The sequence below is a fragment of the Protopterus annectens genome, chromosome 11.part0 (genome assembly GCF_019279795.1).
Source record: "Protopterus annectens isolate FY-2018-M chromosome 11.part0, PAN1.0, whole genome shotgun sequence".
Lineage (NCBI taxonomy): Eukaryota > Metazoa > Chordata > Ceratodontiformes > Protopteridae > Protopterus > Protopterus annectens.
The window spans coordinates 160,551,002-160,564,082 of NC_056745.1; the positions used below are offsets into that span (position 1 = coordinate 160,551,002).

The 13,081-nt window shown below is 43.4% G+C and overlaps 1 protein-coding gene across 1 annotated transcript in view; it reads right to left on the minus strand.

Moving 5' to 3' along the window:
- The window catches only part of RAD51AP1 (RAD51 associated protein 1), an 813,846-nt gene that overhangs the window by 629,244 nt on the left and 171,521 nt on the right, over positions 1-13,081 (minus strand). The gene's annotated exons all lie outside the window — the stretch shown is intronic.

The window sequence follows — 13,081 nt, forward strand, 5'->3', positions numbered from 1 at the left end:
GCATTTCAAAATACAATAAGATGGCAATAACTGTGTATGTGCTGTAAAAGTGTTATTTTTTAAAATGACTGAGTTGTTCTACAGAAGGACATTTTCAAATGAAACAGACACATCCGACGTCAATGGATATTCATCCAGAGATATGTAAGAAATCAAAGTATGCTACTTCAAGAGAAGACCGTGTTTTGTAAACTTCAGAAAAATACACATGAGAGACAAAATACAATTCAAATAAATGACTTTAATGTCAACAGCTTCAAAATTCTGCATTTGTATTTCATCTCAAAACTTACAAATGCCAAAAAGTAAATCATTAAATCTGTACAAAATACTCTGTATACTATTTACTGCTTGGGATCTACAGCAGTAAGTGTGCATGTGACAGATGACTAGCTTCCTATACACCAACAAAAAAAAATAAACAAATAAATGAAATGAAAAGCCAACTAGAACAATGTGCTATAATCTGAAGCTGATCATAATTACAAAGCTGAAAATATGAAATACTGTAGCTAACAGCATGGCTTGCAACACTAGTGGCAATGTTTCAAAATTAGAGTCCTTGCTGCTGATGGTGGTCATAAGGAAAACACTCTTTTACTCAGAAGTTTACTCAGAAGAATGAGTCCCATGCATTCTGTCTTAAATTTGTACTCTGTTCATAGGACATCAATAACAGCTTTGCATGGGATAAAAGTAATGTTGAGCATAGGGCACCTGCACATACAGCACCAGGGAAGGTCACAAAAAGAGACATCATGCTGTGATGCCCGTGCCCTGGCCCAGCAATCAGGGAGCCTCAATCCTCACCACTAACACCAGAGAGGGCGTCCCATATATGAGAGGAAAGGATAACAAATACACACAGTAAAGTGCAATTTCCCTTAAGAGCACACAGAGATCACAGTCAGTCTGGGGCTGGTCGCTCCCTTGGTCCCCAATAAGACTCCCCACTGGCACAGCTATACGGTCCAGATCTCAGCCTAGCTGGGCATGCTAAAATCTCCAGCACCCTCTCTGTCCAACCAATGCTTTGTGTCCCTGACCAAGTAGCTGACCCCCACACACTTTGAGATAAGAGTTTATACAACCACACAGACACTTCTGGGGATGGCTGGTACAGGTTCTCCAGCTGTGCCCCTTTTACCCAGACTATACGGTAGTACCGACTGCCACCACCCAGCTAATAATTATCAGCTACTCAAAGGCCCTTAAAAGGGTGTCCAATTATTCCTGTACAATATTATTATCCAATTGGTAGATGTGACTAACAGTCAAGCTTATTTGGAGTGAACTGCCCAAGTAAACTCTATAAATATACAATGTACTCTAGAGCTTAAATTATCTCTACATAAGCCAGCCACAGTTAAAAGGTTTTAAAATATTTAATAATAAATAATTAAAACCACAAAACAATAATTTCTACTACCCAGTCAGTGCTAGTCAAGAGTTCAGAGATCACACAGAAATACTTAAAATAATTCAGTACTGCAGTTCTGACATCACAGAAAAACACAGTCTAATCTTTCTAGTTCTAGCTATTCCTAAAAGAAAACACACGTCTAAGATAACTTACATGTGAGCAAGAGGCAGTGCTGTGAGTTGGATGATCAAGACAAAAATGCTTAATGCCTTCTGATTCTCTCTGTTAAAATTGCTATTGCAGTTCTGATAAACATTGCATCATCTTTTTACACTTTCCTGGAGTTCCCAGGCTACGCATGAACTGCATTTACATTCTTAACATCTCCATTTTGTTATCTTGCAGCTGGTCAGGAACAGAACAATAAAAATACATTTGCATGTTTAAATCTAGCAATTTAACTCTTGGTTAAAACAATAGAAATAATTTCTTCATTTAGACTTTTCGGCACCACTGTCTACTTCAAAGGGTCACCACATGCTTTACTTTGGTCAGTAGAGTGCACTGTTGTCACATTTATTTCCAGTTCCACATGCAACAGTATTTCTTTACATTTAGGACAACAAGCCTGTAGTTTCCATTCATATTTACAAATGACAAAATTATCTGCAAAATTCTATCTGGCTAGGCTGGCAGCCTTCACCCTTCTCTACCAGCCTTCACACATGTCCAAGGGATTTTCTATTGTCAAAGTATCCCACTCCCTTTCCTCATCACAAATATCAACTAATAAACACAGAAGAAATCACAGATGTTCTATATGCTGGCCCCGTTTTGTGGAAGAAGAAAATCTGATGGTTAAATAAAACTGGTACAAATATTCAGTATATCAGCTCATGATTGAGAAGGCCCTCAAAAGTGGGTGGACCATCCCCCTTGCACCCTCTGCCTTGTCTGTTCAAATCTCAAGTTACCACATTCAAGGAATATGTGCACTCTATGCCCTACAGAGCTTTTCCTGTGCTAAAGTTTAAGAGGCATACTTGCCCCAGGATCTCAGTTTCCTGACAGCTGCTTGAACAGTGGAAACAATAACCACTAACAAACTCACAGACTTAATGTTTACTTACTGGAGGCTTTGCTACTCTGAGGTAGCATCTGAAAAATAAACAGAGGAAGCATTGTACTGACACTGCAGAATATGCTTTCAAATGGCAATACAGGAACTGACAGCAGATTTAATTAATTATTTAATTTAATTAATTTATTTATTTACTGATATTTGATTATTGGGAAAGTCCAACCGAGTAGAAGCTCTTTTTCAGCGGAGACCCAGGGAGAAAAGCTTCAAATGACAACAAAACATTTTAAGAACAATCATTTTACAAACTTCTAAAATAAAACGTCTGCCGTTTAAACTATACCAAATTAGACATAATATAAAAACAATGATTAAGAATTGATACACAGTATATGAGCATCATTTCATATTTAGAGAAATTTTAGACAATCTGTAGAGAAATTAAAGGCAAGAGTCTAATACATATAGGAAGTGCAATATGAAGTGAAGAAAAAACAGCTTCATGGTATGTCTAAAGAGAAAGTCAGGGAAGAGAATCAGATACAGTAAGGAAGTAAGCAAAGAAGGGAGAGTTAGGAGGTATAGGAATGAAAAGGTACTTGCTCACATTTAGGGAAACAGTCTATCCTGTTTTTGAGCAAGATCAGAGCCAGATTTAAGCTAGGAAGTCTTTTAGAGTGGTTTTGAAAGATGGGAGTGTATAGACCTGATGGATACAGGTAAGGGGTTCCAGGCCTTAGCAACCTTGTATGAGTACAGACAATGCCCAGCAGATTTGTAGGTTTACAGACAGACAGGAGTTTTTGGTCACTGAATCGCAATGACTGACTGGGAACATAGTTGTGTAGAATGTTTTTTAGTGCTGGACAGGCAGATGGAAGTTGAATAATTTTATAACCGTGTCTCACTTTTACCAGCTCTTGCAGTGTATGGTTCATAGGTTGGTACTAGGCTATCAGCCCTAGGGCCTATACAGGCCTAGCCATAACAATTCCCTGGCTATTTCTTCCCACACTATTTACTTCCCTGGACCCCTGTCTAGCAGGGCAACTGACGTGATCCCTGGGGTGAATTTCCTTTCTCCCATCCAATCGTCAAGGTTCCTTTTGAAGAGGGCCAAAGAGCCACTCTGCTTGACATGTATGGGCAGTCTATTCGAGAGTCTGGGGAGTCTCTGGTTCAGGAACCTATCCCTCCAACATGTTTTGTTTATTGCGATGACAAGGTTTAGATCCCTGGAGGGTGTGGCTCTTAGGGATTGGGATTTCTTTAAGTGTAGCATGTCCAACAGCTCTAGGTTTGACATGGCCTTGTATGTTAAGCAGAGATCGCCTCTGAGTAGACGATATGTGACAGAGTATAGCTGGAGTTTTTTAAGGCAGTCAGCATAGGGCATCTGCTTTAGGCCTGTGATTCTTTTAGTGAGGTATTTCTGTGACCTTTCCAGTTGTTGCAGATGTCTTAAGAGGTAAAACCAAATGGGGGAGTTGTATTCTGTAATGGGTCTAATGAGGGATGAGTACAGTGGGACAATGACCTCCTTTTTTCTGGATGAAAAGCCCTTAGTGATGAGGTGTACCACATAGAAGGATTTCCTGACTGTAGTGGCGATATGGTTATCGAAGGTGAGACCACTGTCCACATGTGTCCCTAAGTCTCTTATCACACTTTCGGTGTTTAGTGTACTGCCACCTATGTGGTAATTCACAGGTACATGTTTTTTCCCAAAGGGGGTAACTATACCGTTCTTGGCTTGACAACCTGGGAAGACTCTCAAGCAGTGTCAAAAAAGAAACACACTAGGCATAGGAAGCCCAAAAGACAGGATACAGGCTTCAGAGCAAAATGATCTTAAGGACAATCCTCCCAAGGAGAGGTCTACATACAGTAAAGATGCAAACCATTGCATAGTCAGTTGGGAGGGTGGCCTAATGGTTAAGGTGTTTGCCTTGCAAGCACAAGGTGCAGGGTTTGAGTCTCACAAGGGATAATTGGCTAGGCTTAAAATGGCTCGCAAGGGCAGTTAGCTTAGTACTAATCTATGAACCTATGAACAATGCACACTAGTGACGAAGAACCAAGGCCCAGGTGTTTGCATGAATACATTCCTACAGCACACGCTATATGCAAAACACCATAACTCAGTGGAATGCTTTGTGAAGACACTTGAAAAAGGGTGTTAGCAGTTCCTTTGGATAGTCTATGTTTGTTAACTACAAAGCTGTCCCTGTCAAAAGCAAATAGATAGAACAACTGCTCTGTCTGTGACCACGCCCCCCCCCCAACAGCAACAGAACCAAACTTAATACTGAAAATTCTAAGCAAGAAGGCTGTGCTTTCCCCAGTTTTCAGCACCCAGAGAATGGAAGTAAAAATGGCCTGCATAAGTGACAACTCAGACACTATGTCTAGAAAAATGACTAATTCAGAGACAAAGATATGATTCTCACAGAAACTCCATAATTTTCTTGATACACTTCCAGCACAAATGTATGCCATGCACAGGAGATGGTCATTACTGATGGCGTCTTCAGGTTTAGAAATGCCAAGTCTGCTAAACAAAGCACTTCAAAGCAGAGATGCAAAAGAATGTCAGTTGTGAAGTTCAGGACTTCAGGTGGTATAGACCCCTCACCAGGAGGTGGAGATAAAGGACTCCTTTGAGAAAATGTTTTGCCAGTCTATGCTGGGTTAAACTTCAGTCAACTACTAGGTCGTGATGCGTCAAGAGAAAAAACATATATATACCCTGATAATGGGGAAAAAGAGGTCTACATCAAAAAACACTTGGGAAAGGCCAATCAATCCTGAAAATTTACAGACTGCAGAAATCAATAAAAAAGGAGAACCTTTTCAACTAGATCTTGTACACATCCCAAGTGGAAGGCTTCCTATAAACCCCTAACAACTGTATGATCATTTGCGGAGAAGTGGTGGTGGAAAGGAATTATTGCTGAAGCTATACCTTCAGGGAAGATATACAATGCCTTTAGCAGAATGAACCCTGAAAAATCTGGTTGTGTAAGACTATGACACAGTAAACTGTAATGTACAATAAATAATAGTGCAGATTCCTGGTGATTTCATTGAGTTATCTGAATATGAATGGAAAGAATGGCATACTATACAACACCAAAGATGGAATGCAGAAGGTACAGTTTTGATATTAAAGTACTTGCAATGCAACTGTTTTAAGGGGCGACAGTACATAGTGGCTGTGTGTCTACAAATAAGTTATGTTCTGAAGTTTGTTATATTAGGAATGCAAACAGGTGCTACGCTATGGGGAAGATGTAACTGTGTGATTCATACTGCCCCTTGTCCAGTACCAAAGGCAACCTCAGAGTTGCAATGGGGTGGAGGGAAGGCTCCACCTTCCTCATAATACCAATGATTGTGTGTAGAGATTGGAACAAAGTGCGTATTGGTGAATGTGTGCTTCTGTCAATGTGGTTGGAAAGTGTCTATTTTGCAAAGTCAGGCTGTTGATAAAAATGAATTTCGTGCTAGTAATTTCACATTTGTGTGGATCAAAAATGGAAAATTTGTATACGAACCCTTTCAGATGGTGCTGATCATCTAGCCACAATGCCACAGTCATCAGTGTAGAATCATTACTGGAGAGGCCACAATATGATTAACTTGGAAAATAGGCTACATGATGAAAATAACCATCGGCGTGTCTGAACAGAACTCTGCCAAAATTTGTAAGATAAAGGATGATGGAATGAATGTGCAAAGGAAACTTTTGATACAAGTCAGTCAACTAAGAATGCATGCACATTTTACCTCAATTCCCATCCCAATGATGGGAACAAAAGTACAGCTGAGTGAGTCACTCACTGTAACAGCTGGCAAAGTACAGTTGTGTACACTTACCATAAATGTAGATGTTCGGGTGTATTCACTGTTGCAATCATTACATTTGGGTTATCCCTGTCAGGGTAGCCCTCGGCCGGCCTGAATACCAGAGACTTAGTATTTCTGCGTCGGTTGCTGTCGCTTGAGGACTGACGTCAGGTCGTCAGGAGTATAAAGTAAGGCAGCAGATGCCATTAAATCAGTTTTTCTTGCCCTAACCTGTCAGAAGCCCCCAAGTAGGAGGCCAGGCTCTGGTGGAAGAACCCCACCAGTGGAAAATAAATACTAATATGTCCCTTGTAAGGAAAGGAGAACAATAAGGAGGAATGGAAATAAAACGAGAAAGAAAAGAAAGGGAGATGGAGGGAGGGAAACCAAGACTGCAACAGTGAATACACTTGAACATCTACATTTATGGTAAGTGTACACAACTGTACTATGTTCTTTGTGTTTCACTGTTGCAGTCATCACACTTGGGTTGATTCCCAAAGCTGAGGAAATGGGTGGAGGCAGTCAAGGAAACTAGGGGCTGGCTAGGATGCCCTGCAAGACTGCAGAGGCAAACTCTGCCCTGGATTTGGAGAAGAGAAGTAGGCGGTAATGTTTGGTAAAAGTGTGAACAGATGCCCAGGTGGCAGCCTCCAGGATGTCCCTCGAGGGAACTCATCTGAGGAAAGCTACAGAGGTGGAGGCTGCTCTGGTGGAGTGTGTCCTGACCCCCTTGGGGGAAGGCTTTCCATGCTGTTTGTAGCAGAAATTGATGCAGTGTGCTATCCATTTGGAAATGGTTTGCTTGGAGATGGCTTTGCCTTCTGCCCCTGTAGCAAAGCTAGCCAGTAATTGAAAAGACTTTCTGAAGGATTTAGTCCTGTCTACATAGAAATCTGAACTGTCTGTGCACATCTAGAGAGTGAATATTTCCTTCCCCCTTGTTCTGGGGATTAGGAAAAAAGGTGGCCAAATGAATGGGTTGGTTGAGAGCCACACTGGAGACCACCTTGGGCATGAAGAATGGATTATTTCTGAGGGATACCCTGTCTCCATGGAAGATGATTAAGGGTTCCACAGCCATGAGTGCTTGCAGCTCAGAGACCTTTCTGGCTGAAGTGATGGCCATAAAGAATGCTGTCTTCCAGGAGAGAAATTTTAGCTCTGCAGAAGAAGTTGGTTCGAAAGGGGGCAGGGTGAGTTTTCCAATACAAAGTTAAGGTCCCAAGCTGGTGTTAGTGCCCTTCTGGGTGGCCTCAAGTTGCTAGCCCCTCTTAGGAACCGTTTGACCAAAGTGTGTGAGAAAAGGGGCTGCTCAGTGTGAAAATGAGCAAAAATAGCAGAGGCATAAATTTTTATAGAGGAGAAAGAGAGGCCACTGTGTAGTAGGTCAGCTAAGTATTATAGGATGAGAGGGAGGGAGGGCTGTGCCGTATTGGTTCCCTTAGCCTGGATCCAGGTGCAGAACCTTTTCTATTTATCAGCATAAGACTTTCTAGTGCTAGGGCATCTGGCCTCATGGATAACATTCAGAACCAGTTTACTGAGGTTGATAGATTGGTTCGAGGTTAGGGAATAAGCCAAGCTGCCAAACTGAGTGTCTGCAATTGGGGATGCATGAAATCCCCTTCCCTTAGGATCAGGAGGTTTGGAATCTGAGGATGATGCCATGGAGGCAGCAAGGACAGGCTGCACAGCAAGGGGTATCAGTGTTGCTGGGGCCAGTCTGGAGCTATAAGAATGGTCCTTGGTTTTTCCTCCCTTATTTTGAGCAGTATCCTAGGGATGAGAGGTGTGGGAGGAAAGGCATAGACCGATAGACTGACCCAGGGGAAGGATAGGGCATCCACTTTCCAAGCCATGCAGTGGTGCAGAATTTGCTGAGCTGATGGTTGGTGTGGGAGGAAAAGAAATCGACCTTCGGGGTTCTTCATTTCTGAGTTATTAGGGTGAAGGTACTTCTGTTGAATTGCCACTCATGGGTCCAGACGATTTCTGCTTAATTTTTCTGCCAGAGTTTTGAGAGAGCCTGGTAGGAATTGTGCTAACAGGTGTAGTTGCATGGCAGAGGCTGTGTGCCAAAGGGTCATGGCCAGCCTGTACAGAGGGTAGGAGTGAGTCCCTCCCTGCTTGTTGATGTACCACATCACAGTGGTGTTGTCTGTTTTGATGAGGAGAGCCCCTGGAGAGAGAAGGAGCTTGAGAGCTATCAAGGCGTGCTGCACAGCCATCATCTTTTTGTTTGATGTGCAGAGGGATTTGCTGTGGGCTCCATTGACCTTGTATGCACCTGCCGTCCAGGTGTGCACCCCAAGCATAGTCTGATGCATCTGTGGTGAGGGTCTGGGCGGTGGGGGGTGGGGAGAAAGGCAGTTCCTTGTTGAGGGAGCATGCCGTTGCCCACCAAAGAAAATTTTTCTGAGGCAAGGAATTATAGGTAGAAGAGTTTCCAGGTCTTGACAGTGTTGACACCAAAGGCTTTTTAGGTACCATTGAAGTTTTCTCATATGCAGTCTGGTATAGGGAATGAGTAGTATGCAAGATGCCATGAACCCCAGAGCTTGCAGGATCTTCCTTGCAGTTAGCTGGGGCGTGGTGGCTAGTTGAGAGAAGTAGGTTGTCAGGAAAATTTGTTTCTCTGGTGTAAGGTATGCCATCTGGAATGCTGTGTCCAGACTTGCTCCCAGGAAGATTATCCTTTGGGTAGGCACCTGTTTGGATTACTTTTCACTGACTGTGTACCCTAGAGAGGTTAGGAGGGTCTTTACAAAGGCCAGGTGTTTGAGCAGCTTTTCCAGGCTGTCTGTTTGAATAAGGCAGTCATCTAAGTATGGGTAAATCTGAATATTTCCTTGTCTGCAAAAGGCAATAATGGCAGGAGCCAGACATTTTGTGAAAACTCTGGGAGCAGTAGATAAGCCAAAGGAAAGCGCAGAGAACTGAAATTTTTGAGATCCTGACCTGAAGCGGATATATTTCCTGCATGATTCTCTGATAAGAATGTGGAGGTAGGCCTCTTTTAGATCTAGGGTGGCTAGCCAAGCATCCTAGGAGAGCATGGGTAGCAACTGCTGGAGGGTAAGCATTTTGAATTTTGGGATCACCAGGAAGGTGTTTAGAATGGATAGATCGAGGATGGGGCGCCAGGTGCCCTCTTCGCTGGGTACCAGAAACAGTCTGCAGTAGAAACCTTGGCCTATCTGTTCTGCAGGAACATGCTCTACTGCCCTCATAGAGAGCAGGGAAAGGATTTGCTTTTGAGCCTCTGCCCACTGATTTGGAGGTAGATCTTGGAACCCTTTTGGGGTTGGAAGGGTGTGGAAGGAAAATTTGTATCCCTGACAGTGTAAGAAACTTCTCTGTGCGGAAGATTTTCAGTCCATATATTTCTAGTTAATCACTGTATATTAATCAGATCAGACAATAGTAGTAGAAGTAGCAAACTTAAACTTGTCTTATGTAAAAACAAAACAAAACAAAAAATATTAATAGAAAATATATAATTGTAAAGCATTACTAAGTATTTGAAAGTAATCCAAGCAAGGCAGGCAGTCTGTTTCCAGTCGAAAATGCTTTATTAAGTACACTGTTCAGAACCCAGTGGTCCTTGGTAATGGTGGCCCAGGTGCTTGAGTGAAAAGAGAGTTTTCCTCCTAGGGGTAAGTGAAGGTGGGCAGAGGGAGGGGGTGGAGGAGGTGAGTCACTGTGAGTTCTTACCATAAGGAAGTGGCTTAGAACTCCCTGGTTTTGAAGTGGAGGTAGCCCACCGCTTAGATCTCTGCATTCCCTGTCACTGCCGTCTGGTGGATCTGTTTCCACGGGGCCTAGGCTTGGCCGGTTTACTGGGAAGCAGGAAAGGACCAGTGTTTGGAGGGAAAACACCTGCTGAACCTAGGGGGCTGGACCTGCAAGAAATCCTTAACTGTTTGCATAGATTTTGCTTTTTCTTCCATCTTTTTTAAGAACTCTTCTGCCTTAGTGCCAGATAAGTTATCTTTGTGCAAGGGGGCATCCAACAATTTAGATTTGACATGGTCTGGCAGGGGGGCTGCTCCTTAACCCATGCATGCCTTCTAATGACAGATCCAGTGACTGCTGCTCTGCAAGAAGCTTCTAGGGTGTCAAAACCACAGTGCAAGGTGTGTTTAGTTACTTGACTTGCAGAATGCATTAACTCTGGTAAATCTTTAGATTCTGCCCAAGCAGGAAAGGAAGACATTTATTGTTTAAGGAGTTCCAAGGTATGTTTCTGAAATTTCAGCATATGGAACTGACAATTTAGTGCCTTGATAGCAAGAGTAGCTGAGGTGTATACTTTTTTACCCCATCTGTCCAACACTCGGGAATCCCTGTCTGAGGGGGTGGGATTCTTAGCAGAGGTTGTTTTAATCCCTTTTAGCCCTTGAGAAATGACCTCAGGGTCAGCTGTAGGATTTTTAAAAAGATATTTGTGTGAGTCAGGGACTCTGTAGTACATGTCTGGTTTTCTGGGAGCTGGTGAAAGGGCATCAGGAGTCAAGCTGGATTCGAGGAAAACATCCTCCACAACCTCCAGGACTGGGGGGATGGCCAAGCTAGGCAACTGGACTGTCTTATGAAGAAAGAAAAATGTTACGGCAGTTTGCAATAAAAGTACAGTTGTGTAAAATCTTACCATAACAGTAGATGTCCTTCTCTTCACTGTTGCAGTCTTTTTTCCAATAGGGATCATCTGCCTAGGGCAGCCTGATGTCTGACCAGCACACCAAAGCCTTTAGGTTGTAATGGATATACCATACATCACACATATGATCCCTGCACACAGCAAAGGGCATAAAGGTGATTTCTGGATGTACCATCTTCAGAACTGAAAATCCCCAGTAGGAATGACAGCCTAAGGATATCATCAAGCAACAGGCACATCCAGAAGGAAAATGGGCCAAGGGGAGGAGGAAGAGTACGAATACTGCAACAGTGATGAGAAGGACATCTACTGTTACGGCAAGATTTTACACAACTGTACTATGTCCTTCCACATTATTGTTGCAGTGTTCTTCATAGGTTCATACGATGATACTAAGCTATTGGCCCCAGAGGGCCTTATAAGCCTAGCCAAGAAATTCGCCCATGTTCCCACAAAGTCAGCACTTGTTTCCCCTGTCCAGCAGGGACACAGGTGGGATCCCAGGGGTGTATTTTCTGTTTCCCATCCAGTCATCCAGGTTCCTCTTAAAGAGGGCTAGAGTGGTACTCTGCTTGACATAGAGAGGGAGTCTATTCCACAGATGGGGGAGTCTTTGGGACACAAATCTATCCCACCAACAAGTTCTATTAATGTCACAGACCAGTTGAGACCTTATGTGCGACTTGCACGAGTGGAGTTTGACTTACAGATATGCAGCAACTCTATCAAGGCTGGGTCTGAGATGGCCTTGTATGCCAGACACAGGTCACCTCTGAACAGTCTGTACAAGACTAAGTAGAGGGACAGGGTTTTTAGCCTATCTGTACAGGATAGGTGTTTGAGACCCTGTATTTTCCTGGTCAAAAACCTCTCTCCAGCAGCTGCATGTGCTTGGCAAGGCACGTGCCGAAGGGGGTACTGTACTCAATAATGGATCTGATAAGGGAAGAGTACGGGGATGTTACGATCTCCTTGTTCCTGAATGAAATACCCTTACTTATGAGGTGGGTCATGTAGAAAGCCTTCTGTATAACCGAGGCAATGTGATAGTCAAAAGTCAGATTGCTATCAGCCTGGGTGCTCAAGTCCGTCATGAATGATTGCATGCTTAGTACATTGTTATTAATGTGATAATTAGTGGGGATGCCAACTTCCCCAAAGGGGATAATGATGCATTTCTTGGCATTCAGTTTGAGGCCATGTTTCTGACACCAGTTATTAGTTTGGGTAAGGCCCTCTTGGAGGATGTTCACATCACTAGGGGAATTTAAGACAGGCCCAGCCTGCAGTCATCTGCAAACTTGGTCAGTCACAGACCATTGGTTTTGGCTTGAACCTCAGAAAAGAAAACAGTAGAGGCCCCAAGACCGATCCTTGGGGTACACCGCTCATTACGGGTGTACTACTAGAGGTGGCTTCCCCTATTTTGACTGAGTGGGTTCTATCAGTGAGCCAGTTAGCTACCCATCTGGTAACATATGGATTGATGCCTAGCTGGGAGAGCTTATCTATTATGCCAGAGTGGGAAATAGTGTCAAAGGCTTTGGCTACGTCAAGGTAGGTGGTGTGCACCATCTTCCCCTCGTCCATGGCTTTGGTGACTGTTTTGAAGAAGTCGACCAAGTTTAACAGGAATGATCTCCCTTTGACAAAACCAAACTACGTGGGGTCAGTGTTTGGAGGTTGCCAATGTCCTTGTTTATAAGGTCCATGATAATGCGTTCCATGGCGTTGCAGATCAGGCTAGTTAGGCTGATGGGCCTATAACTGCCTGGGTCAGTTGATGCTCCACCTGTAGAGGGATGACAGTGGATGTCCTCCATTCGGCTGGGATGAAGATGTTGCGCAGGCTTTGGATGAATAGGGTGCCTAATGAAGGTGAGAGCTCATCCCGGAGTTCATGTAAGATACAGCCAGTGATGATGTCAAGTCCCATGGAGACTGTATTTTTTGCCTTTGACAGGGCATTATAGACCTTTTCCCTGGTGATGAGGGGAGAGGGGGCCAGATGTTGGGGATGTCCTGGTTTACTGACGGGGTTCAATGAACCTGTCTGACAGCAGGTTGTCTATATCTACAGCATTTGTGTATGTGGTGTTATTGACCACCAGTTCAGAGCAGATTT